This window comes from Canis lupus, chromosome 6 (genome assembly GCF_003254725.2).
Source record: "Canis lupus dingo isolate Sandy chromosome 6, ASM325472v2, whole genome shotgun sequence".
NCBI lineage: Eukaryota > Metazoa > Chordata > Mammalia > Carnivora > Canidae > Canis > Canis lupus.
Genome location: NC_064248.1, coordinates 4481227 through 4508378, shown reverse-complemented (window position 1 = coordinate 4508378; position 27152 = coordinate 4481227). Strand labels below are relative to the sequence as shown.

At 41.2% G+C, this 27152-nt stretch overlaps 1 long non-coding RNA gene across 2 annotated transcripts in view; it reads left to right on the top strand.

The window, feature by feature from the left end:
* Positions 1-27152, top strand: part of LOC112646118 (uncharacterized) — a 59640-nt gene that overhangs the window by 1983 nt on the left and 30505 nt on the right. Inside the window, exons 2-5 of one of the 2 annotated variants that reach the window (XR_003127479.3) lie at positions 2476-2531; positions 3019-3083; positions 7427-7559; positions 12982-13110. This is a non-coding gene — a long non-coding RNA (uncharacterized LOC112646118). The remainder of the gene's footprint in view (positions 1-2475; positions 2532-3018; positions 3084-7426; positions 7560-12981; positions 13111-27152) is intronic. The other variant, XR_003127478.3, reaches the window with a different exon arrangement.

The window sequence follows — 27152 nt, the reverse complement described above, 5'->3', positions numbered from 1 at the left end:
GCTCATCTTATTTGTTCTAATTATTTATCCTACAGTATTTATTTTGAAAAGATAAGCAGAGTACAGAAATAGTTCTAGTTTTCAGGGGCTCTGGTGGGCAATCCCAGCAACCCTTTTCATATCAATATAATTGATAAACCTCTAGGCAGACTCAGAGTGAGGGAGAGAGAGAGAGAGAGAAGGAGGGAAGAAGGGAGTAGAGGAAAGAAGAAAGTAAGAGAGAGACAGAAAATCCAAATTATCCATACCAGGAATGAAAGAGGTAATATCACTCCAGATTCTACAGATAATAAAAGGATGTGTCAATAATTTCAGCAATTTAGGTAACAAGGGCCAATTCTTGAAAAAGCACTCAAGAGTAAGTAGATAACCTGAAGAGTCTTGTATCTATTATAGAAATGGAATTTATAGTTTAAATCCTCCTCACAAAGAAAACTCCAGGCCAAGATTACAGCATTGGTAAGTTCCAACAAACATTTAAGGAGGAGATAATTCTAATTCAACACAAACTCTTCCAAAAAATCAAGGAAGGGGGAATACCTCCCCATTCATTCGATGAGGCTAGCATTATACTTACTTCAAATCAGACAAAGACATCCCAAGAAAAGAGACCTGTATACCAATATCCCTTATGAACATTGATGCAAAAATTCAAAACCAAATTTTAGCAAATTAAATTTAAAAATAAAAATAAGACATCATGAGCAAGGAAGGTTATCTCAATAGTACAGTTTTGGTTTAACATTATTAAAGGAATCAAAATCAATTCACCATATTAATAGAGGAAAAAAAGGAAACTCATCTGAACATCTAAATAGATGGAGGGAAAAGCATTAAAAATAAACAGCTTATCTGCATTTAAAATAAACAAACCTCTCAGCACTATAGGAATACAAGGAAATTTCTTCAATCAGATAAAAGGCCTCTAAGAGGAAGCATAGACAAGGATATCTTCTCTCATCACTTCCACGCTGTATGTATTTGGGGTTGTAGCTGGTGCAATCAGGTACAAAAAAAGAGTTAAAAAGCATCCAGATTGGAAAGGAAGAAGTTACCAGTCTTTATTCTCAGACAACCTGATAATCTTTATAGAAAACCCAATGGAATCTACAAAAAGTGCTACTAGATCTAGAAAGTGCAAAGTTGTAGGATCTACAATCAATATACGAAGATAAATTGTATTTCTATACGAGCAATCAGTAATTGAAATTAAAGAAGTAATACCATTTAAAATAGCGTCAAAGTACGAAATATTTAGGAATACATCTGACAAAGTGTGCAGGACTTGTATATTGACAGCTACATAATATTGCCATGAGAATGTAAAGAAGAAATTGATAAGTGGAGAGTTATGTCATATAAGATCTAGAGCTATAAAGCTTTTAGAACAAAATATAAGAAAAATATTTTTACTTTTGCATTCCATACTTTAGATAGGACACTGAAAGCATGATCCAGTTTTTTATTCTGTATGTTGGTAAATTGAACACCAATAAAGAATAAATTTAAAAAAAATAAATAAAAGAAAAAAATTAGACAAATCGGACTTCATTAAAAACTGAAATCTTTTGCTCTTCCAAAGACACCAATGAAAATGAAAAGACAAGCCATGAACTAGGAGAAAATATTTGTCAATCAAACATGTAATAATACATCATATATATTATTATATATAATAATACATTATATTAAATATATTAATATAATGTTCATATATAAAATGATATTAATATGACATAATTACATATATAAATATATTAAGGATGTAATATATATTATATATTATTCAGACATGCAGATAGAAATATGTACAAATAGGAAAACATTTTAAATAACATTAGCCATTAGTGAAATATAAATTAAACCATGGTAAGATGCCTATTACATTGGTGAAAAAAAATAATGACAATGTCAAGTGCTAATGAGCATGTTGAGGAATTGGAACTCTCATGCACTGCAGGTGGGAATGTAAATGGAACAATTACTTTGGAAAGCAGTTTGGCAGTTTCTTTAAAAGTCAAACATACATTTACCATATGAGCCAGCCATTCCACTCCCAGGTATGAATCCAAGAGAAAAAAAAAGTATGTGTCCTTTCAAACACTTACACATGAATATGCTGTGAAGCTTTATTTGTAATAGCTCAACACTGCAAACAACCCAAATGCCTGCTCAGAGGTGAGTGGATAAACAGAAGGTGGTGTAGTCTCACGATGGAATACTACACAGCACTAAACAGGAATGGGCTCCTGCTAAGGCAGAATCATGGATAAATCAAAATAAGTGTACTGCGTGAATAGTGGTAGATGAAACAAGAGTAAAAATACCAGATAGTGAAAACATCACTCCAATCAACTTGCACTGTCCACACTTTGAGGACTGACCATATCCTATTTTGAGCTAATGAGTGATTTTCTTTTTGAAGTTCTTATTTTAATTCCATCTGGTTAACATACAGTGTTATATTGGTTTCAGGTGTACAATAGAGTGATCCAACACTTCCATACAACACCCTGTGCTCATCACCATAGGTGTGTTCCTTAATCCCCATTACCTATTTCAACCATCCCCCTCTCCCCCTCCCTTCTGGTATCCATCAGTTTGTTCTCTAGAGTTAAGAGTCTGAGCTAAGGAGTCTTTAAAAAACAAACAAACAAACAAGCTAAATTTGTGTTAATCTGGAAAGCCATCAACCCACCTTTGATCCTTTGAACCAGTTGGATGAGTCCATGTATCCTAGCTCCTGCCAGGTGACCAAGCTGAGCCCCCTAGAGCTGCAACACCATAGCCTAGAGCTCATGGCTACTGCATGGACTGGGCCTCCCTTTCAGATGCCCTACTCTCTCCCAAATCCTATTGCCACCAGCTCTCACTTGGAGATCCTGGAGTTACAGCCCTGCTTTCCACCTGGTTTTTGGCTTGGAAATTTGCTTTTGCCCTTGGTTTCTCCCAGCATTTGATGCAAACAGTCCTCAACCAGTCTGAGCTGGCTTACCTCTCTGCCTTCCTTGTTACCAGGTTCCTGATCCTGACCCCTACCATGCAGAGAAAGCCAGCCCTGGGTCTCCTGTGATATCAGGCAGGTAATTAGTTAAGAGTGTATGCACGTTTCATCTGAGTTTGTATTGTCTATCAGGTTGTGTGAAATATATATGTTCATCTCCATGCCTATTTAACACAAAGTCCCTATCTCTAGGGGTAATGTGCCATTTTATCAGTAGTTTTCCATCAAGTGAAGATCATAACATCCTAATATTCTCAGTTCTGTTCCTCAGTTCCCCAGGGAATCCCTTTTCTCAGGTACTAATCTTGGCAGCAGTGCTCATTAATATGATAAGGCTCTCTGGTTTTAAACAGCTCTTCAGACCCAAACAGACCATAATTGAATGGAAGATTTAATTGTTTTTTTCTCAGCAAACAATCAGGCCAGGAGAGCAAGGACACTGCAGACAAAACAGCACCGTTCGACTCTGGAATGAAAGGCGTGTGTTTCCATTCACTAATAGGCAGAAATGTCACTGGATTGCAGAAAGGCTGACTCGGGTCTCAGTTCGGAGGAGGGCACTATTGAATGCTCCCTTCTGGCTGGCAGACAGCTCAGCTGAGTGGCTCTCTCTTCCGCTGTCACTCCTGTTGATTTGCCTTCAAGGTGGTCATTCAGAGGGAAAGAAAAGGCCACAGTTTGCATTTCAGGCCCAAAGATTTAGCTGTGACCCCCATCCAGCCTCAGCTTTCAGCTGCATGGCTCAGTGAAGCTCCAGCAGAAGGGTGGCACACCTTGCCTTACTGTTGTCTTTTGTTCGCATTAAGTAAGATCATCACACAGAGGGATAATAACTGCTTCCCACCCACCCACCTCCCCGCCAAAATCCCACAGCCAGGGGCATGGGTTGGATGCATCGGTAGCTAGCCCAGGATCAGCCAATCCCATATTTCACTACACAACAACTTGGTAAATCATCTTTTTAACCTTATTGAGAGTTGGCATCTCCTCTGCTTTATTACCTTCTGCCTGACTTTGCTCTGTTCCTCCGCTGGCACTCAATTTTCCAACTCTTTGCATTCGAGCTGGAAAACTTTGTAAAACCTGAATTTTCAGCTTTTTTTGCTGTTGTTCTCAGACAATGCGAGAGAGCCTGTCTGTATACGGTATAGATCATGTTTGCTGCCATTTTGAGGGACTTAGAATCATAGAGCAAGTTTATAATATAGTTTCAGGAGAGGCATGCCTCTTGAGCAGGGAGCAGAATGGGAGACTGGACATGTTTCTAGCTATACTGGAATCAGATCTCCATATCTGGAGAGGAAACAAAATCCCAGAATATCACAAGTGCCTAGGTCTGTGGTGGAAGGAGTCAAAACACATCTTAAAGCCAAGTGACCAAAAAAAAAAAAAAAAAAAAGTGACTCTGAACATGCCCAAATTCACTTCTAATAGTGATCATTAATGAAAATAAGATCAATTGCCCCTCTGTAGTCTGGTAGAGATTGCTAGAAGTTTGTACAAAGTTTATGCATTGCTAGAAAACCAATATTCCTTTCTTCATGGATATATTATTCAGAGTCCATGTAGGAAAACAATTACATTTCTGTAACTAGTCTCATTGATACACATAACTTTCTTCTTCACTTCCATTCTACTATCCCTTTGTCTTTATTCAGATTCCAAAGTGGTTAGAGTTCTTGACCTTGTTGATGATATGAAACTTCTTTCCTGATGGGTCTGAATATTGAGTGGTCCTGCCCTTCTTTGATTAGTATAGTTTTCTATTGAGCATGGAACCAAAAAATGGCTTCTCTAGAGAATCCCTAGTTTGAAGAATGATCTGGAATGTCCCTCTTATGTGGCTGCAACCCTAAAAAAAATCAAGATCTATCGGGATCCCTGGGTGGTGCAGCGGTTTGGTGCCTGCCTCTGGCCCAGGGCGCGATCCTGGAGACCCGGGATCGAATCCCACGTTGGGCTCCTGGTGCATGGAGCCTGCTTCTCCATCTGCCTGTGTCTCTGCCTCTCTCTCTCTCTCTCTGTGTGTGTGTGACTATCATAAAAAAAAATTTAAAAAATCAAGATCTATCACTTCAGTCAACAGAATAGCAGCCTTCTTTGTCTATTGGATCAATGGCATAAAGATCCCAAAATGGGGGCACCTGGGTGGCTCAGTCAGCTGGGCATCTGCCTTCAGCTTGGGTTGTGATCCTGAGGTCTTGGAATTGAGTCTTGTGTTGGGCTTCCTGCTCAGCAGGGAGTCTGCTTATCCTCCCTCTGCCCACTTGTGCTCTCTCTCTCTCAAATAAATAAATAAAATCTCTAAAAAGAAAAATCCCCAAATGGCCAGAAGGTCAGCTAAACTTCGTACTTAATGGAACCCTAGGCGTGTACTTTGTTGGAAGTATGGGAATTAAGCCTAGAATGGCAAGGATGGGAAGCAAATATTTGCAAATTGGTCATTTGGTATGTTAATTCCCAGACCCATGTATTAAGGCTATGAGAGAAACAGCACTGTACATAGGTCACTTCTTGAAAGTACACTCTACATCAGGTTTTAAGAGTTCTTTCTCCCAACTGGGACTATAATCAACTCTTAAATAAGCAATTTTCCCATCTATCTGACCAGCTGCTTCAGTGTAATGTGATACATGGTAAGACTAGTAAATTCCATGGGCATGAATCCATTGTCACACTTATTTTGCTGTGAAATAGGTTCTTTCATCAGCAGTAATGTTGTATGGCACACGGCGACTGAAAATAAGGCATTTAATAAGTGCTAGTGCTGGCACAAGCATTGAAAGAAAAGAAGGCATGTATGTATCTATCCTAGTATGAACGAATCACTGCCTTCTTCATGCCAGAAGGAGACTGGAGAAGTTAATTCACCACCATGTAGCTGTCTGGTCACCCTGGACAAAGGCACCAAAGCAGGGCTTAGCCCTGGTCTTTGCTGTTGGAAGTTATACCCTCAGACCACATTGGTGAGCCAATACATAGCCTTTGTCTATGTCCTTCTGGGAACTTTGCACATCTGACTTTGCACACGTGACATCTATAGAATGTGTCATCTTGTCCATGTGATTATTGAGAGCCTCCTCTGCAGTGCACAGCCTTTGCTTGGCATTAACATGGAACACAAATATGTTGACACGCTGCTCATCCAATACCTCTTCCTCAGACTTGTTGTTGCTAGTCTTCCAATTTTGTGCCTTCTGATGCCTGACCAACGAGCCAAACACTTAGCAACTGCACATGAATCAGATACATCCAAATTGCTCATCTCTCAGTCCAATCAGAGTAGAAAAACAACTGCCCAAAGTTTTGCCATTGGGAAAGATTTGCCTGTATCTGTATCTTGACCGAATATTCCTGATCAGAGCTGTAATACCACAGCAGTTCATTTCAGATTGTGGCAGCACATTGTGCAGAGCAATCTGTGAACCAGATCAAGCTTTTTTTTTTTTTTTTTTCAGTAAACCAGTCATCTTTGAAGCCATAGATGTGGATTGAGAGAAAGGAGTGTTTGCAGGAGGGATAGATGAAGTAGGAATTGGGGCCTCCTGTTCATGCATCTTACCTCCCTTTCAGACCTGCTTAACCCCGAGCTCTTTCATAGCATTCTAACTTGATGAGAGATGGTTGCTGTGCATATCCAAAGGTGGTGAGTCAGTTAATAGCCAGTTCATAGTTGGTAGAGTAACAGATGCTTTGGTGCTCTGCCCGGATCTTGACACTCATCATTTCGGTACATGCCAGTAGCGTTCTGCTGTAGTCATCAGCAATTCTCTACTTGACAGCTTTCTGGGCACATGGCACACCAATGTGCAGAGCAGTTAACAGCCCTGGGAACAGCTCTCAGCCAATGACAAATGGGAGGCAGAGAGTCAGTACACCAGCTTCCTCATCCCTTTAGGTAGAATGTTCCAAACAGTCTCCCAAGGGTTTCCAGTGGGATTAACCACTGTGAGTTGCTCACAGTTCAAAACTCATGAATGTGCTCATAGTCCTTTGTTTCTCTTCCCTGCCTCATATCTCTACTACTTTTCTTTACCAGTGCTTTCTGGGATCATCTTTCAAACAAACTATATGTATTCAAGTCTTGTCTCCAGGTATGCTCCCGGGAGAACCCAGGATATGACAGCTCAGATGGCACAGAACTCGATGTCAGGTGCTCAGGTTCTTTTCAAAAATAATCAGGAGCTTTACCTCAGGAAAAGGATATGTAGATGTGAAGGCATCCACGACTTAGCTCTAAAACCTCTATCTGCATGTAGGTAGGAAACCACACTTCCCACCTCCCTTGAAGCTCAGTGTGGAAATGAATCTGAATTCCAGTCAATAGGATGTGAGCAGAGAACTGTGTGCTACTTTTTAGGAGCCTTGCTCATAAGCAACAACAACTCCCATGAGTACTCACCATGCTCTATTTCCTTTCAGGCTACCTGCAGTGGCAATACCTGATTTGTCACTGGGAAGCACATGATAAAGCTAAGAGACTTGTTAGCCTGGGTGACTGTATGGAACACTCCCTTCCTCAGCTTCCTGGGAATGGCACTAAACTGGTATATGGGTAAGTAATGAACTTCTGTGTCCTTGAGCCAATCAAAGCATAGATATTATTCTACCTTCACCAATATATATAAACCTCAAAATATATAAACCTCAGAATTATTATTTTAAGTAGAAAAGATGAGAAACAAAAAATAATGTTTCAGAGAAAATCTTTTTTTAAAAAGATTTTATTTATTTATTCATGAGAGACACAGAGAGAGAGGCAGAGACACCGGCAGAGGGAGAATCAGGCTCCATGCAGGGAGCCCGATGTGGGACTCGATCCTGGGCTCTAGGATCATACCCTGAGCCAAAGGCAGGTGCTGAACCACTGAGCCACCCAGGGATCACCCTGAGAAACAAAAAAATAATGAGAAGTTTCAAAGAAAATCGAATCACTATAGTAAGCTTGATTTTGTTTGGTCCACATCAAAGCTGCTCAAAAACAAAAGAAAATAGAGAAAACAAATCTATAGAAGTTCATCAAACCTGCATCCAACCAGGGCCCACTGGTCACCCCAGAGTTATGCAAAATCATTTTGCTCTCTCTCAGAACAACTTCCCATGCCATGTAACTTTTGCCCACTTCATCAAGGGGGAAATCTTTGTTCTCTCCTTGAATATTTTCTACTCAATTTGCATTCCTGTTAGGCAAATGCCTTTTCCAATGATCTATAGAGGGTCTCCAAATATTCCACTCCCTCATTTCCCCATTGGGCTGCCCATACCACCATTGAGAGATTCAAATCACAAGTAGGAAGCCTCTCATTAAACAAATGGATTAAAGACAGAATAAATGGAAGTTCCAATTCTTGTAACTGTGAAATAGTTTTTATCTGATTAAATTTCATGCAGAAAACAATGATGAAACTGGGACAAACAAAACAAAACAAAAAAAGCAAAGAGGGATGTTTCTATTGGTACTGGAGAACGATCAAAAGCAGGCAGAAATTGGAATGGATTCAACACTTGAGTGAAAGAAAATGCACTGGGTGAGAGCTATGTTTATATAGCTTTTCCCCTGAGGGCTTCTCCAGTATGCTCAATGTAGGTTGCCTAGAACTCAAACTACTGTATCCAGCCTTTTAGTCTGAAGTATCAGAAGGAAGAATTTGGTGCTTCCAGAGTAGTTGAAAATTTAGGAGAAGAATGTTTAAAAATAAGGAGCTACAGAAAGAGAAGACCCCACATTTACATGTAAACTCCCCTCAAATTCTTGATGTCACTTGAATTATATGTAAATGAGGGGGAAGCAGTGCTGCCAAGACACTCAGCAGAGAGCAGAAACTGGAAAGTTGAAAAACTTGAGCAGAGAGTTCAGTTGTGACCTGCTTGAGGAGTGATAGAGTTCAGAGTTTGAATCCCATCAAGTTACAAAGTACTGGTCAACATGTCAGGTTTCTACTGATTTTCAAGGACAATGCCTTCATGACTCTTTCCCAGAACTAAAGAAAAACTACATCTGACCCACACTAACAAAGGATAAAACAAAACATCTACAAGTTCAAGTTAACTAGCTAGCAATTAGATCACTGGCTAGAACAAAAACTGACTCATTCAAGGAAGATGAGTTTCTGAACATCTACAATATCCAATACACAATAAACAATTAGTGGACATGGAAAAAAAAAACAATTAGTGGACATGGGAAGAACAGTGCAGTGTGATCCAAGAGAAAATTCAGTCCATAGACTAAGATCATAGATAAGTATGTTGTTATTAACAAACAAGGACTTTGAAGCAGTAATTAAATATATGATCAAGAAAGTAAATTAAAAGATAGTTATAATTAGTGATCTGAAGAAGAATACCAACAGAAAAATACGAACTATAAAAAAGAACCAAAATTAAATTCTAGAACTTGAAAAAATAATATTTGAAATGAAAAATTCACCTGATGGGCTAAGTAGCAGATTATATATGGTATAACAAAGTCACTATGAACATGAAAGAGGAAAAAAATGGGAAAAAGTTCAATAAGTTCTCAGGAACATAAAGGACAATATAAAATACTCTAACACAGGTGTAATTGCAGTCCCTAAAGGAGAATTTTTTTAAAGACCAGAAAAATATATGAAGCAATTGTTGACTTTCCAGAATTTGGCAAAAACAATTAACTTATATATCCAAGAAACTCATAGAACCTTCAGCAGGATAAATATAAAGGAAACCATAAGTTGATAATCATATTTACACTGCTGTAAACCAAAGAGAATAAAAAAAAATCAGAGAGACATGACACATGATGTACAGGGGAACAATACTTATTATAAATAACTTCTCTTTTGGAACAATAGGGATCAAGAGACAATGGAATGTCTACCTAGAATTCTGTATCTAGTAAAAATAGTCTTTGAACATGAAAGCAAAATGACATTTCAGATAAACAAAATTTGAGAGAATTCATAGTCAGCAGACCTGATTTTAAAGAAATGCTAAAGACATTTCTTCAGCCTAAAAGTAAGTGAAACTTGATAGAAACTAAATTCTGTAGAAAGGAACGAAGAACATCAGTAATGATAAGTCGAGTCAGTCCTCATTATTCAGGGATTCTGTATTTATGAGTTCACCTATTCACTAAAACTTATGAAGGACATGTGCCAAGTGGTGGAAAATGTGAGTTGTCTGATGTGCATGTTCCCAGCTGCAGTGACACTCTGCTTTCTTGCTTCAGCTCTCATAGTGTAAATAAATGACTTTTTAGTTTTACTTAGTGCCGTATTTTTCAAATATCTGTGCTTTTTGTTGGTGATTTTGCCATTTAAAATGACTCCTTCAAGGGGCACCTGGGTAGCTCAGTCAGTTAAGCCTCCAACTTTTGGTATTGGTTCAGGTCATGATCTCACAGTTGTGGGATCCAGCACCATGTCAGCCTCTGAGCTCAGAGTGGAGCTGCTTCACATTCTCTCTCTCTCTCTCTCCCTCTCACTCACTCACTCTCTCTCTCTCTCAAATAAATAAATAACATATTTAAAATAAAATAAAATAATAAAAGTGGCCCCTTTGGGGCATCCAGGTGACTTAGTTGTCAAATTCTTGATTTCAGCTCAGATCATCATCTCATGCTAATAAGATGGAGCCCTGAGTCCCTGCTTTAGATTCTCCCCTCCCTCTTCCTCTCCTATCCTCGTTCCCTCTCTCTTTAAAATAAATAAATAAATATTTAAAATGGCCTCTTCAGTGTAGTGCTGACGAGCTGTATAGTGTTCTTAAGTGTAAGTGGGCTATGACATGACATGTGTGTGGGTAAGCTTCATTCAGGCATGAGTTACAGTACTGTTGTCCATGAGTTCAATGTTAATGAATCAACAACATATATTTTAACTAAGGTGTCTTTAAACATAAACACACATAAAACAAGGTTAGGTATTGGTCACTTGATGAAAATGTTGTGACCAGAGTCTTGAAGGAACATTACCCTGTATTTCCTATAGAAGTGAGAGCTCAGTATTCACTAACTCACTATTCATAGAACTTGATGGAACATTACTAACAGAGTATCAGCTGTATAGAACATTACCATGAATAATGGGAAGAGGAGTCAATTGTTCCTTATTAGCTTCCTTAAAGACACATGACTAACACAAAAATGTTAATACTGTTTTGTGGGTTTATAAAGTATGTAGATGTAAAATACAAAACATAGGTAAACAGTAAACGGAATCGTATTGTACTGTCGCAGGTTTCTTACATTTTATGTGAAGTGGTATAAAATTAAATCCAAATAGAGTATAATAAGGATGCATATTATAATCCCTAGAGCAACCTCTACAAAATTGATATGAAAAAAATTATAGCTTAAGAGGCTATTAGTGAATTTAAATGGAATATTAAGAGTATTTGATTAGTTCAAAGAGGTCAGGAGAGAAGGAACACAGGAACAAAAATCAGATGGGACAAATATAAAACAGATAGTGAAATGGTTGACCTAAATACAACCATGTATCAGAATACACTAAATGTAAATACATGAAACAGATTGAAACGTAGAGAAATGTCAGACTGTGTTGAAAAAAAAAAATGAGTGAATGAACAAACTATCTTGAAAAATGGGTCAAATGGGACTAGTGAATATGTTGTCCTTACTGGAAACCATTTAAAGAACTAGCATCCCCCACCTTCATTCAGTTCACCCAGTGTAATGGTGAGTCTAACCCTATCTGTGGCTTCCAAACTGGGCATATAACCCAAACCTGGACAGTCATAGCATAGTTTATCCCTATCTATAGTGACTGACTAAGAAACAGGCATAGTACCCAAACTCTACTAATGAGTCACAGCCAACACTTTCGCTGGTATGCTGGGGAAGAGAAGTTATTTTTTCACAAGGTTCTAAGCTGATAAAATGTAAACCTGGGACTTCCATTTTTGTCAGTTTAATGATGACAGTAACACAGAAAAAGCAGAATTGAAAAAAACATAAACAGTTTTCTGATGTTATCATTTTAGCCATTTGCGTTCAGGTGTGCCTGTAGCCATATATACTCTGTCTTTTGAGTCATTAAAACAAAAACAAAAAAAACCCTCTTTTAGTTTCTATTATTTTCAACCAAAAGAGACCTGATTAAGATAAGTAGCAAACCAACTATTTTCCAAATAATCCTGAATATTGATTGAAACGAGATATGCCTGTTAAATGAGTTTGTTTTTAATTTCTGACCCATTTTCTTCAACCCTGAGAAATCCTTGCAAACTCATAAACCAGAAATGATATAGAGAGCTGCCTTCAACTTTTCACAATTGATGGATATTGTTCATGAAAACGTTGTGCCCTCGAATTTCCACATGACATGTTAGTAGGCCCCCGAGGGTGTGCTCTCAACCATCATCTATTCCCTCTAGGGTGCTCCCCTTGGAAGAATTCTTTACCTTTTCCCCAGATGATTGGCTCAGTGTCCATGACTATGGGTTTATGTATAGGAATATTAACCTCCTCTTCCCACAGCATGGAAATGCTGTTTACATATACTGAACCTAGAGCTAGGTGGATTTCAAGTAGATCCCTACTTGCCTATCATTGATGAAAGTTTTTATGAAATTAAAAACTAAAGGGATAATCTATGCTGTTCTGTACTTTTAAAATGTCTGATGTTTGGGGGATTTGTATGATTAGAAAGGGAAACTATCCCTTAATTTTCGTGAATTGCCTTCCAAGTAATTGACTTTCTCACATGTCTTTTTTTTCTTAAGATTTTATTTATTTATTCATGAGAGACACAGAGAGATTGGCAGAGACATAGGCAGAGAGAGAAGCAGGCTCCCTGCAGGGAGCCCAGTGCAGGACTGGATCCCAGAACCCAGGATCACGCCCTGAACTGAAGGCATATGTTCAATCGTTTAGCCACCCACATGCCCCTCTCACATGTCTTTAAATGTGACATTTCATCTGTAATGAAAGAATGAGTTTTTAGGGACTTGTAAAACTAACAACTGTTTTTTAGGATCTTCCTCCACAACTATCTACTGTCACACATATAAAGAACAAGTCGGCTGCCAGTGGATTAATAAATGTACACCAACATAGGCATGATATATTGATCAGCACTCAATTCAAGAAGCTGTTGTGGGAGGTAAGTGCAAAATGGCTTAAGTGCTACTTGTTTATTCATACAACATGGTAAATTCTCAATAAATGTCCCATGGATTGAATTGAATATATGCTGGAACAGACTTGTGTGCAAAGCGTACTGGCCTAAAGAGGACGCAGACAGAGCCGGGACAAGGGGGATAAAAATGAGAGCCTAAGGAACAGAAGAACAAAGTACACATGACCCTGAGAGTGGATAGCTCGAAGATGAGCCAGAGATGCCTCACTAGCTTTGCCCTGGTCCTGGCCTTCAGTGTGGGTCATGCATTCCAACCAAGAAGGATGCAGAAAGTATTCTAAGCATAGGGAACAATGTGCACTACAGATCAGAAACATGGAAACAGGTGTAACTAGAGGAGAAAGAAGTAGTCCTTTTAAGTATAGCCAACAATGTGGAAGGGAGAGGGAAGAGGGGTAAAAGATGAGTCTAGAAGAGTGGGCTGTGGCCAAATGGGGAAGGATCTTATGTGCTACACTGAGGACTTGATCATGGAATGTGTCTGATGAGGAAAGGCCACATGTAACTCCATGGTCTCCAGGATGAGCAAGTGGGTGAGTCTGCCCACGAGGAAAGACAAGAGAAAGGGGCAATCAAGAGAGTAAGCTGGTAACATTGAGTTCAGGGCACGTTTGAAAACATTCACCTTGTGTGTTAGCTCAGCCTGCTGTAACAAAAATACTGTAGCCAGGGCAGACATTTATCTTGAACAGCACACATTTATTTCTCATGGTTCTGGAGGCTGAGAAGTCCAAGATCAAGGTACTGGCAGACTTACTTCCTGGTGAGGGCTTTCTTCCTGTCTTTCGGACATCTGCCTTCTCGCTGTGTCCTCATATGGCTTTTGCTTTCCTTGGTGCAGGCACGCACTCCAAATATCGTAGAACAGAAGAGATAGACGGATGGAGGAAAAGCTTTCTGATCTTTTCATGTAAGGCTAGGAATCTCATTACAGCTCTACCCTTGTGATTTCATAACTACTCCCCAAAATCCCCAGCACTACATACCACCACAATGGGAGTTAGGGTTTCAACATATGTATTTGGGAACACCAAAGGAAACTCAGTCCAGAGGAGCTCGGAGAACTTTTTGATTTCATTGGCAGGAAAACTGGACTCCATTCCTTGGCACTCCATAAATACAGTCAACAGAGCTGTCTCTAATCTATTTTTCACATGTTCACAGCTGGCCACCAGGACTTGATGGGCAAATGAGATCTCACCCGTGACTTGAACCACTTTAGCTCAGGAAATATAAAGGCAATTCCCAGTCTTACTTGGAAAAAAAATAAGCAAGCTTGTCCTGGAAGCCCAGTGCTGACCCCACAGCCCCAGCTGACAATCTTTTGGCTTTGGAAATTTGTGTAAAGTGTCTCCTGGGCCTTACCATTTTTCATAACCTTTATTTTCAAATCAACCCCTAGTTCCTGATCCCCTAGGCCCCTGCTGGAGAAAAGTTGATATATCTTAGAACCAAGGTGTATACATGCAACACTTGCTACTCTACCATATTTGCCAAATGTCAAATTCCCCTGCTGCCTATTTTCAAAACTAACCTTTCATCTCCTCCTCCATCAGTATCCCCCCCAAATGCCCATATTATTATTATTTTGACATCTCTTGGGTCTTCAGATTTAGATGAAGGCATAGCATGGCTCAGGGGTGGTTTCAAAAGCCATAGATCAAAATCCATTTTTTTTTTCATTCCACCTTGTTAGCAGAAAATTACACACACGCATACATACACACGAGAGCACACTTCATTCTCAATTATTATTTTTTATTTATTTATTCCTGAAAGACACTGGAGAGATTGGCAGAGACACAGGAAGAGGGAGAAGGAGGCTCCTCACAGGGAGCCCGATGTGGGACTTGATCCCAGGACCCTGGGATCATGACCTGAGCCAAAGGCAGACGCTCAACCACTGAGCCACCCTGGTGCTCCCATTCTCAATTGTGAATATAACAAGAAGACTCGGCTCTCCCATCCTGGACAGAGTGTATAATTGTAAGAAAACTGGCTTTATGTTCGTAGAGAGGCTTCAGACAGCAGAAGGCACAGGTGCATGTTCCATAAGAGCCTGTTGCTGAATGAGTGAACGATGGATTTACAGGCCCTCCTGGGTATTGAACAAAATGCTCCTCATCTGAATAGCAAAGTGCTCCTACCAGCGGGGCTTCTCTGCTGTCTGGCACAGTGAAGGCCCTGTTCTCTGTGTTAACAGAGGGTTACAGGACAGCAGGTGGGGATGAGGGCTACCCAGAGCCCAGGTGATAGAGCAGTTTCCAGGTGAAGGAACCCCTCGTTCTGACCATTTTGTCCTGAGCACTGACTACAGCAGCCAGCTGGCTGTGGCTCACCCACAAGGACCTTCCTTCATCTCCCACTCAATGCACTCCCCAGGAGGCTGTCTGCAGTCTGGGACCCGGGTCACGAGAAAGGCACTCTCCCCACAGCTGCCATATTATTTACTTGGAAGCTCATAAGATCCAGGATTGCAAATTCCAATTCCGAAATAGCCAGGAAAGCAATTACAGCAGGCCACACTGATGCTCAGTTTTAGAAAAGACATGTTCTCTCCTGATGCATTTGAATGCGCTGTTTCCTCCGTGGACCTCTACTTTGTCACATGCTCCTGCATTCAGTCAACAAACTTGGCCAAGTACCCACTCCCCATGAGCCAGCTCTATCTCACAAGTCACTCTCTTCCGTGAAGCCCTCCCTGGCTTGCTCAGCCTGAGTTAACAATTCAGCAGCACTTATTTGCCATTCATTTCAACTGTGTATTTACTGCTTTCACTGCCCACCTCCAGTATGCCATCCTCGAGGGACACTGAGGCACCCAGCATGCCCACTGACCAACAGGAGCACAACAAGCCATCACGTGGTGTTCAAAATCCCACATTGGCTACAAAATCCCACTCTTCAATACCAGAGATTTTTCCAGGATAAATACTACATATTTCTCCCTACAGGGTTCGAGTAATGCACTTAGATTTTTCGGTTGTTTCTTTTTGACACTAGAAATAGCTTCTTGGGACACCTGGGTGGCTCAGTGGTTGAGAATCTGCCTTTGGCTCAGGTTCTGATCCCATGGTCCTGGGATCGAGTTCCGCATCGCGCTCACCACAGGGAGCCTGCTTCTCCCTCGGCCTGTATCCCTGCCTCTCCCTCTCTCTGTGTCTCTCATGGATAAATAAATAAAAGCTTAAAAACAAAAAAAGAAATGGCTTTTTTATGAATAGCTTGGCTGTTGTACACCTGCGTTTAAGGTGGACTTCACACCACAGTCAGGATTATCAGAGAATAATCTCACACGGAGATCTCCGAGTATTGGGTCCCAGAAAGAAAACAGACAGACAAACAACAACAAAACCCCACTTCCTAAGAGTGCTTAGGGGTTAAGTCTGGACTCCATAAGAACTTCAAGGCCCTGAGGACAAGCCAATGGTTCAAAATCTGTGGTCGTTTCTCAGCCAGGTGTTATGCTGGAATATCCTGTGTCCCAGGTTTCTGAAATAAATCATTGCAGTCCCAGCCAAATGTCCTAAATACTACACATTATTAATTAGTATGACTAAAAAGGCCAGCACGGGCCAGCAACATCCCCAAATGGGACAGAGTGTTGAATAACACAGTCAGTGATTTCTAAGGTATCCGGCAAAAATAGGAATGTGCTTGCTTGTAAAACCAGCAAAGTAAGCCTTATTAAGAGGCAGTGCTTTGTTGGTGGTCCTGCAGGTCAAATAGCTAGGCTATCTGCAGACAGACAGCAGAGGGTGAGAAAGAGAGGGGACGAGGGGCAGAGACAGAGACAGAGAAGGGGAGAGAGCTGATGCTAGAGACGCTGCTGGAGGGAGGCTGGGGGCAGAACAGTTCTGTGCTTTCTGCTAATTTATGTCTTTGGTTCCCCACCGATTCCTCCATCGACTGAACCCGGATAAAGTCTGGGAGATGCAGTGTGCAGGCCAGGGCCCACAGACAACGCAGGCTGGGCTGGGGAAGGCGAGGCAGGCTCTGACGTCCCAGAGACCCAGAGCAGGCACAGCGGTTCTGGAGCTGCCACGGCTCCACGGGACCAAGAGGTGAGCATGCAAAGAGCAATGAGTCCCACGCTGTTTTCCAGGGAGCCACTGCCTGTGACTAATGTTAAGCATGTTCCTGAAGGTCTTTATTCACCTCTGTCACATGATAGAAAGTTAACCCCAATACCTTGCAATTCCTCTTTCCCTTCATGGGCAGGTGGGTGTTGATCCCAGCAATTTGCCCCGTGTGTGGGAAGCAGCCTGGATGATCTGAGCCCTCTGGGACTCCTGAGCTGCTGAAACATTGGGTGACCCGTGAGAAGGAATCGCTGAGCCCGGGCCAGCACACACTGTCCCCTGCTGGGCTCATAAGCGCTCCAGTCAGACAGGATCTATGAACAGCTCAGATGACGGTCTACCCAGGAGCAGACACAGTGAGAACCTGTGTCCTGTCTTCCTCCCAGTGTGTGTTAGTGTAAGGGAGACAGAAGAGGAGGAGGGGCTTTAGCTTTAGTTAATATAAAAGACAGAAGACGCTTTCCAGAATCTTCTCCTTGGCAGAATGAGAGGCTAAGAGCCAAGGGCCACAGGTGCTAGGCACACACAAAGCTCCTCGACTGGGCCTTCAGCTCAGGACCCACGGACCCCACATGCTGCAATCACAGAGTCACGGGGCTAAAGTGACTTTCTGTCCAGGAGACAGTCAACTATTAAAGCTGCTTGATTCGGGAGAGCTAGCTGTAAACCTTGGATCTGCCATTTATTTGTTAAGGGTCTTGGAGGCAGGTGACACAAATCTCCTAGAGTCCCAGTGTTCTTGTCTGCAAAGTGCTATTCCTCACTGCATTGCTGGAAGAATTAAATAAATAAGATCTCCGAAATATGAGAATCCTAAATAAATGCATGTACATGTTTCTGTTCCATTTCGAAGAATAAGATTGTGACAGCTACTCTTGATTTGACTTAGCGTAATGATGACCATGATTTCTATAGCTCTCGGGATAGGAGCAAGAGAAATATGTCTCTACTTTTTGATTTAATAAATTGAAGCTTCTGAGCATAGGGAGAGGGAGTGGATGCTGCTTCTGGGATGGGATGGGGGCTGTCAATCTTTTCGGCTTCTCCTGTTCTTTCCTCAAAAGAACATTGCCTTGTTCACAACGGCCTGGGGGAGGGGAGTGGATACGTTGTTGGGTCCCTTATGAGGTGACTTGAAATGAATTTCTACCATTGAACAGGTAGCCAGGTAGCTTCTGGCTGTCTCTCTGGCTGGTCCCCTCCTGCTGATGCCCCCAGAGCACCTGTCTACCAGTTTCCATGGCAGCAGCTATAAGAGTAACAAGCTGGACCACAGGGAGGTGATGGTCACGTGAGATGTCAAAATCTGATCACCTTGAATCCTGCTCCCAACCATTTATTCCTGAGCGTCGCTCTGTAGGCAGAAGCCTAAACCCCTGCTCCTACCTTCCCTGGTGTCCATTTCCCTTTGTCCTTTGTCTTTTTATTTGTCCCTTAAGGCCTCCCCCATGTTATCTGTTCAGTGATATATCTGGAAGATGTTCACTTGATCCATTTCTCCTGTCTTCACCCTAATCCAAGTCACAAACATCTCTCAACTAGAGTGTTGCAGCGGCTTCCTAACTGGTCCATGGGACTCTCCTCCAGCCCCCATCATCCATTCTCCAGGCTGCAGCCAGAGAGAGCTTTTAAAAACACAAATTAGGTAGTGGTATCCCCTTCCTGACTCTCTTTAATGGCTCCCCATTGGTTGGAGGATCAGAAGAAGATTCTCAGTGCAGCTTCCATAGCCTTGTGAGGTATGGCTGACACCTCCCATCATCCGCAGTCAGCCACACCAGCCTTCTGTTCTTTCAGTGTAGAGGTCTTGTCCCTTAGGGCCATGGCATGTGCTGTCCTCACGGCCTGCAAACTCTTCAAAACCTCCCCACCTCTCTTCTTCTTGAGAATGCCTGCCCACCGGATCTCAGCTGAACTGTCTCTTCTACAGGGAGGCCATTTCTTCCAGGACAAGCTCACTGCCGCAGCCAGCCTCTCTAAGACACGCTGGAGTCCCATGTTCTACACTCACCCAGGCTGTTGTTCTTTGTCTTTCAGAGACATTATCATGGTCATAACTACATGGGATCTCTTATAACTAGGTGTGTGTACTTCATGTATTCAGCCAGTCATTCTTTCTGGTTCTCTACCATAACTCCAAAGGCTGAAAAGGGATTGGCACGTGGTAGATCCTTACTTAATATTCACTGGATGAATGAATGAATGAATGATGTTTGGCAAGAACAATTATCTTTTCTGTATCTCAGTTATACATTCTGGAAAGTAGATATCATATTATAATCATCCTTGTTTTCTAAGAGATGTTGTGTGGAAAACTGGAATTCCACACCACCCCAGCTGGACTCAGCCCTCAGCCCAAGGACCAAAGTGCACCTGCCAGCCTGTATGTGGTGTCTATCCTCATCGCAACCTTTTCACCCCCCACAGACAAGCTGGAAACCAACCCCTGGCACAGGTACTCCATGCCTGTTTGGGATCAATTATAAAGACTGATTAATTCCTAAGGATTAGTCCAAGACGTGACTCCCTTTCCTCCCTATTTCTTCTTCTTTGTCCACTCTCCTGGCATGTCCCATGGTCAAGCCTAAAGAAGCATTACCTCAGCAGAAGTTCCAGGATTCCTGTCCAAGTCAGTGGTGGATCTCCTGCTCATTCATATGCTGCCTCCTTATACCCCATGCTGGGGTGTGAGTGCCCCATCCTGCCCATTCCAGCCTTTGGTGTGCTGGCTAATCCTCAGACTCACTCTGGCAAGACCTGGCCAAGCTCAGAGTCTAGAGCACCCCTGCTTCCAGGGCTGCAAAAGAGAGAACTGGATGTACTTCCTTTGGGCAGGCCTGTCCAACCATGGCACCTGTCACAGGAACTCTCTCATAAAACTCTGAAGCCCGATTTTATCCTAATTTATGTGGTGCGAAGGACAACCCTGACCACATTCACTGGGTATTGGGAATAGAAACACGTTTCTTCTTTGCCAGCAAAGGTCTATTTGACTTTTCAACCTGTGGCATTTAAACCTTTGTGTTCCTTTTGTTGTAAGCAATTCTGGAGCTCCAATGCATCCCCTTAAGATGACATCTCTAACTGGAATGGTAGCTTTGCAAATTGATGTGAATGTACTTGGCAGTGTCTTGAGATGCTGAGTTAACAAATCTGTCCTTCCAATCATCTGAATTCAGTGTGATACCTTTTGGCCCAATGTCAACAAACACTGTGAATGCATGTGGTTTTAGAGACGGGAGTTTACCGCAGCTTGTTTAGATGTAGATCAAAAGAAACAGATGTTTGCATTAAGAATTAGACGTGGGATTGTCCTCTGAACATAACTATCCTCTCTTCCCAATGCATGTAATGCTGTTGGATAATCTATATTTCTACATGGCATTCTTTCTGATTTTATAGATTGACTTATCTTAAGGCTATTTTTAATCATGTTGCCCACAGACAATATATGTAATTCTGACTTTCCTTCATGAAACATGATTGAGATCTAGCTTTGTGCCAAGTCCTGTGTTATGTCTTTTGATAAAGAGATAGTGTTACTATCTGTTTCTGTTTCATTTTCTAGTAGAAGAGACTAAAAAGGAAATGAATGTTGACAGTGCATTATGATACATATACAGATCTTTCTCCATTTACAAGGGGGTTACATCCTAGTAAACCCATGGTAGGTTGAAAATATCATAAGTCGAAAATGCATGTAATACACCTAACCTACCAAACATTGTAGCTTAGCCTAGCCAAGCTTAAATGTGCTCAGAGCACTTCCAATAGCCTACAGGTGGGCACAACCATCTCACACAAAATCTATTTTACAATATAATGTTAAGTGTTGCATGTGATGCATTAAAAGCTATCCTGAATGTGGAAAACCTGGATGCCAAACGTTTCTGAGTTACAGAGGATATAGATGCTGGCGTGGCCATTCTGTAGAATAAACTCTCAATATTTAGTGAAATTAGGAACTTGAATGCTCTCTGGCCAGCAATTCCATTTCTGGGCATCTATCTCCCACGGAGATTTTCATACAAGTCCATTGTGGCATTATTTGCGGTTCTGGGGAGTTAGAGGCAAGCCCTTGCACAGATGATAGTATGCAATGAACTAAAGCTGAGATTAACATTACTCTAAACCTGAGACTATAAAAGGGAAGAGACAGAAACAGATTGAAAATTGGGGAAAGGCATTTCAGACAAAGATAATGAGGCTTAAGAGAGAAAGTGTGTTACTTCTTGAATATCTCAAACACTAGCACTTCTGTTGCATTGGGTGTGCCTGGAAGGCAGTGGAAGAAGGGTTGGACAGGTAGGTCGGGGAGAGAATGAAGAGGTCTTGTAATCATGCTAATAAAATACTTTATAGTCAAGCTATATGCAGTTGGGTTATAGATATGCCCATATTTGGATATTTAAGCTAATCACTCAGGTAGCAGTTTGAAAGAAGAGCTAAAAGGAGGTGATGTGTCACGTGCCAAGGGCCAATAGAATCCTATAGTAATAATAAGGAAGTTCTCAATTTTTAGCTACATTTTCCCTTCCATAGATAAGTGAAATGACAATGACTTGTGAAAAGTGACACCACACTTGAACATATTTAGTCATTCATATTTTAAAAATTTATTTTGGGTGGGGGGCGCCTGGGTGGCTCAGTGGTTGAGCACCTGCCTTTGGCTTAGGTTGTGATCCCCGGGTCCTAGGATCAAGTCCTGCATCAGGTTCCCTGCACGGAGCCTGCTTCTCCTTCTGCCTATGTCTCTGCCTCTCTCTGTGTCTCTCATGAATAAATAAATAAAATCTTAAAGAAAAGAAAATTGACACGAAGGTGCCTGGAACCCCAGCTCTGTCAATCTCTTAGGTGCTTCTTCTAATTCTTCTCAGAGAAGTCCCTACCCTCTGAACTCCATTAAACAACTTTGAACTGGCTCAGTGCAGACAGCATCCCAGGACTGACTGGTGGCTTGGTTTTCACCTTTCAGACTGAAAATTTTTCTTCCTCCCACCCACACTTGCTCTGGTTCAAATTCCTCCTCCCTCCTCAGGAAATGGAGGGGAAGAGATGATGCCTTGTCTTGGTAACAGGAAAAGACTCCCAAAGGAAGTCTTTCCTGGGCCTTAACATTAGCAAATCAATCAATGTGTTTTACCACATTAACAAACATCCCTTTTCTGCATTCTGAATGCAGAAAAGGCATTCAACAAAACCCAACATCCACTGCAGATACAAACTCTCAAGAACCTAAGAATAGAGGAAAACTTCCTCAACTTGACAAGAACATTTAAGCAAAACCTGTAGCCACCTTAATTCTTAGTGGTGGAAGGGTGAATGCTTTCCCTGTCAGGGACAGGAAAGAGATGGATTCTCACCAGAGATTGTAACAGTGCAATCAGGGAAAGAGGAAGGAAAGAAGGAAAGAAGGAAGGAAGGAAGGAAGGAAGGAAGGAAGGAAGGAAGGAAGGAAGGGAGGAAGGAGATAGAGACAGAGACAAAGAGAGAGAAAGAGAGAAAGTAAAGAAAGATTGAAAAAATGAAGTGAAACTACTCTTAATACAGACGACATGATAGTGAAGGGGATCAGAATATGCCACCCCAAAGTATACCACTTTGGTATACAGGTTATTTTGAGCTGAAGGCAAATGAGAACCAACAGACACTGTCTGCGGAAAGGAGCCTTCTTGGAACTTCCTTTACTCGACTAAAACCAGAAACTTCTGAAAAATGAGGCTGCTATAAATTCCCTCTCCAGGGGATTTTTATGGCCATGAAGAAGACAGGAAATTGGCATTGAGATGAATCTGCACAAACAAGCCTAACTAAAATAACCTTTATCTTCCTTGTTTCTCCATATAGTTGATTTCCCACAATTTACAGCTCCTAGAAACCCAAGCTCCCCTTTCCTTTGTCTAGTCACTTCTTACCACACTTTGTTAAAATTGTATGAAAGCTTCAAAGTCCACCTACTTCTTTGGGTTTTCACGTCTGTGTATTTTCCTTGCATATAAAACTAAAGAACATTAAGGAAATTTGTTTTCCTTTTTCCCCATTAATATTCTTTTATCACTTTTTTTTTTAATTCACTGGCCCCAGTTACAGAGCCTAAGGAGGTAGAGGAAAAGCTTTCCCTCTCCTAAGATAAATGATGCAGAGAAGAGGATAAAAATCTCTAAAAACCTAATAAGCAAGATTAGTACGGTTGCAGGATACAAGATCAATATACAAAAGTCATCATAATTCTATGTACTATAAGTGAATAATGAACACCTGAAATTAAAACATCTTTTACAGGGATGCCTGGGGTGTCTCAGCAGTTGAGCGTCTGCCTTCAGCTCAGGTTGTGATCCCGGGGTCCTGGGATTGAGTTCCACATCGAGCTCCCTGCAGGGAGCCTGCTTCTCCCTCTGCCTGTGTCTCTGCCTCTCTCTCTGGGTCTCTCATAAATAAATAAATAATAAAATCTTTAAAAAATAAGTATAAAACATCTTTTACTAAGCATGAAAAAATATTAAATGCTTAAAGAACATATGAGAATAGAAAAGATCCACATACCAAAGAGAACAGAACACTGAGAAAGGTCAAAGAAGAATTGAATACATGGAGAAACTACTGTGTTGGTGGGTCAGAAGATTCAATATTGCTAAGATGTCCATTCTTCCCAAACTGATCTATGCATTCAATGCAATCCCAACTGAAAACTCGGTGAGCCGCTTGTAGAAATTGACAAACTGATTCTAAAATTCATATGGAAAAGCAAAAGCACCCAAAATGGCAAAAAAAAAAAAGTCTGAAAAGGAACTAGAAACCATTACTTGATTTCAATATGTCTTTTAAAGCTACGGTAATCAAGGTCTTACGGCATTCATGTCAAAATAGGTGACCAGATCAATGGGACACAAGAGTCTGGTAATAGGCCCACATTTATATGGAAAAGTGATTTTCAACAAAGGTGCAAAGCAATTCAGTGGGAAAATGATAGTCTTCAACAGATGATATTGGAACAAGTGGATAACCACACACACACACACACACACACACACACACATCTTGGCATCCTTTTCAGCATACAGAAAAAATAACTTGAGATGGATCATACAACTGAACATCATACCTAAAACTGTATAAGATATAAATGAAAACATCAAAGAAATTCATTGTGAACTTGAGTACCCAAAGACTTCTTAGATATGATACCAAAAATGCCACCTATAAAAGAACAAATTAATACACTGGCTTTGATCAAAATTAAAAAGTTCTGTTCTTCAAAAGACGCTATTAAGAAAAGGCACAGACTGGGAGAAAATATTTGCCAAACATAGATGCGATAAAGTGCTTGCATCCAGAATATGGGAAGAACTCTCGACATTCAATTAAAAGAAAACAAACAAAAAATTGGCAAAAGTTCTGAACAGACACTTCATCAAAGACTATGTAAGGCTGGCAATAAGCATGTGAAAATATGCTCAACATACTAGTCATCAGGGAATGGAAATTAAAACCACAATGTGATACTACTACACACCTAATAAAGCAGCTAAAATTAAAAAGGCTGACTACACTGGTGTTGGCAAGGCTATGGTGGACCCAGAACTTTCTTCACACCTTGCCCATGGAAGGTAAAAAGGCGGAAGCAGTGGTAAAGACAGTTTGATAGTTTCATTAAAAATCAAACATGTACCATATGTTCTAGTCATGCCGTTTCCTAGGTATTTACTTGAAAGATCTTTTAAAAAGTCCACACAAAAACGTTTTTTTGTGTGGCAGCTTTGTTTGCAATAGCCCAAAACAAGAGACAATCCAAATGTCCATGAACGGGCGAAGGGACAAGCAAATTGTCATCCATCCATCCATACAACAGAATTCTAATTAGCAACATACAGGGGTTAACCACTGATAGAAGCACAACAGAAATGGATCTCAAAATAGTTCTACTGATCAAAGAAGTCCGACAAAAGCAAGTGTGTATTGTATAAAATTCCATTTAGATAAAATTCTAGAAAATGCAAAGTATTGCCTTAACTCAGTGAAGGAAAGCAGATCCGTGATTGTCCCGGGGTGAGGGTGGATAGCTGGAGAATATGATGGGATACACACAGACACACCCAATAAAAAAAACTCTTGGCAATGATGGGTCTATTCATTGTCTTGATTGAGGTGATGGTTTACCCAAGCATATTCATATGTCAAAACGTAATATTGTGTACTTTGCTGTTTTAAATATTTTATTTATTTATTTGAAAGAGAGAGAGCATGAACATGAGCAGGGGAGGGAGGGGCAGAGGGAGAAGGAGAAGCCGATTTCCCACTGAGCAGGGAACCCAAAATGGGGTTCAAGGACCCCCCATCAGGACCCCAAGATCATGACCTGAGCCCAAGGCAGACGCTTAACCGACTGAGCCCCGCCAGGGGCCCCAACAGGGGTGTATTTTAAACATCAACAGATAGTTATGTTAACTGTACCTTAACAAAGATGATCAAAATAAGCTTTCTACATTCTAAAAATGGAAAAGTAGTGGTCAGAGAGTACAGGGACCAGCAGGTGGTGGGTGATAAAAACCCAAGGGAAGATAGTGTCTCAGGAAGGAGAGTGGGCAGGAGCTGGAATGCTAACAAGAGAACCAGTCAGAGGAGGAAAGATAGTGTCCTCTTGTGTAAAATGAAGCCAGTAAACATCTCTCTCCCAGGGCTGCTGTGAGGATTAACTTCTGTAAACTCTCTGTAAAATGCAATGACTGTTAATATGCAATCAATAAATATGAGTCATTAGCACTAATGAGATATCCAGGTAGAGCCACGGCAGTCAGGATCATAAAATAATATCCCACAGAGAAGAGGGTAGAAATCAAGGCAGGCTTCGTGAAGGAGGAGTCATTTGATCAAAGGCACAAGCAGTATATGCATCATTATTTAAATTTTCATGTCCCGGTGACCTGCGTGCACAAACACATAAACTCTCTGTGGAATATTCAGCTTTTTATATCTTTTCTCGCCAGCTCATCTCCAGCCACCAGCTCGGTGCTCAACAGTCTTAAGCCTTCAATGAATGAGAGTCACAAAGTCATAGAATTTTAGATTTGCGAGGGACCTCAGAGATCAGCTAGTTCAAATTCCTCATTTTATAAGCAATTGAATTGTATTTTAAAGCAGCCAAGCAAAAAGGAGAGACAGTGGAGTAGAAGGCAGGTTTTTTGACCTCCCAGTAGCCTCAGGCTAACCTCTTAACCTTTGCAGGCTTCAGAGGTGTTTTATATGTAAAACAAGAGCAAAGGTACTGCCTGAAGACAGTAGGCTAAACCCCCATATTTCCCTTCCTTCCTCAAGGTAACAGCATGAATTCTTATATCTTTCTCCTTTTAAAGTTCGAAGAACATTGGAGGTTCGGGACAGAGGTTACTTATCTTATAAATCGTCACACACACACACACACACACACACACACACACACACAATCTACAAAAGAAGATGCACAAAGTCAGCTCCTGCATGCAACTTTGTGGTGATCTTGAGTATGTCAAAGCATGCTCAACCACTTATCTTTTTAACTGCACATCCTCACAAAGAGATCCTGCGATATCAACAAATGAGCCTCTTGTCCTCACCACCACAGAGGACCACACACCCAGAAATGTATCCCGGGTGCGTTTGTAGCATCTCTGATCGTGCACTAAATATTACAGTTAAATCTCACTATTCGAAGCAGTGACATGCTACAAGTGTCCGTGAATGCTGAATTAGCAAGTCCTGAATCACTGCTCCTAGGGTACATACAGAGCTAGGTTCCTATGAGCTTCTGGATACAACATGTCCATCAGCTGATCAATGCATAACTTTGTTTTATATGTGCTTCTGTTTAAACACACCTTAGTTAATACATACTGTGGATTCATGACCTTCAGACAGCGCCGTAACTTGGGCCTTCACCAAGTGCGTTTA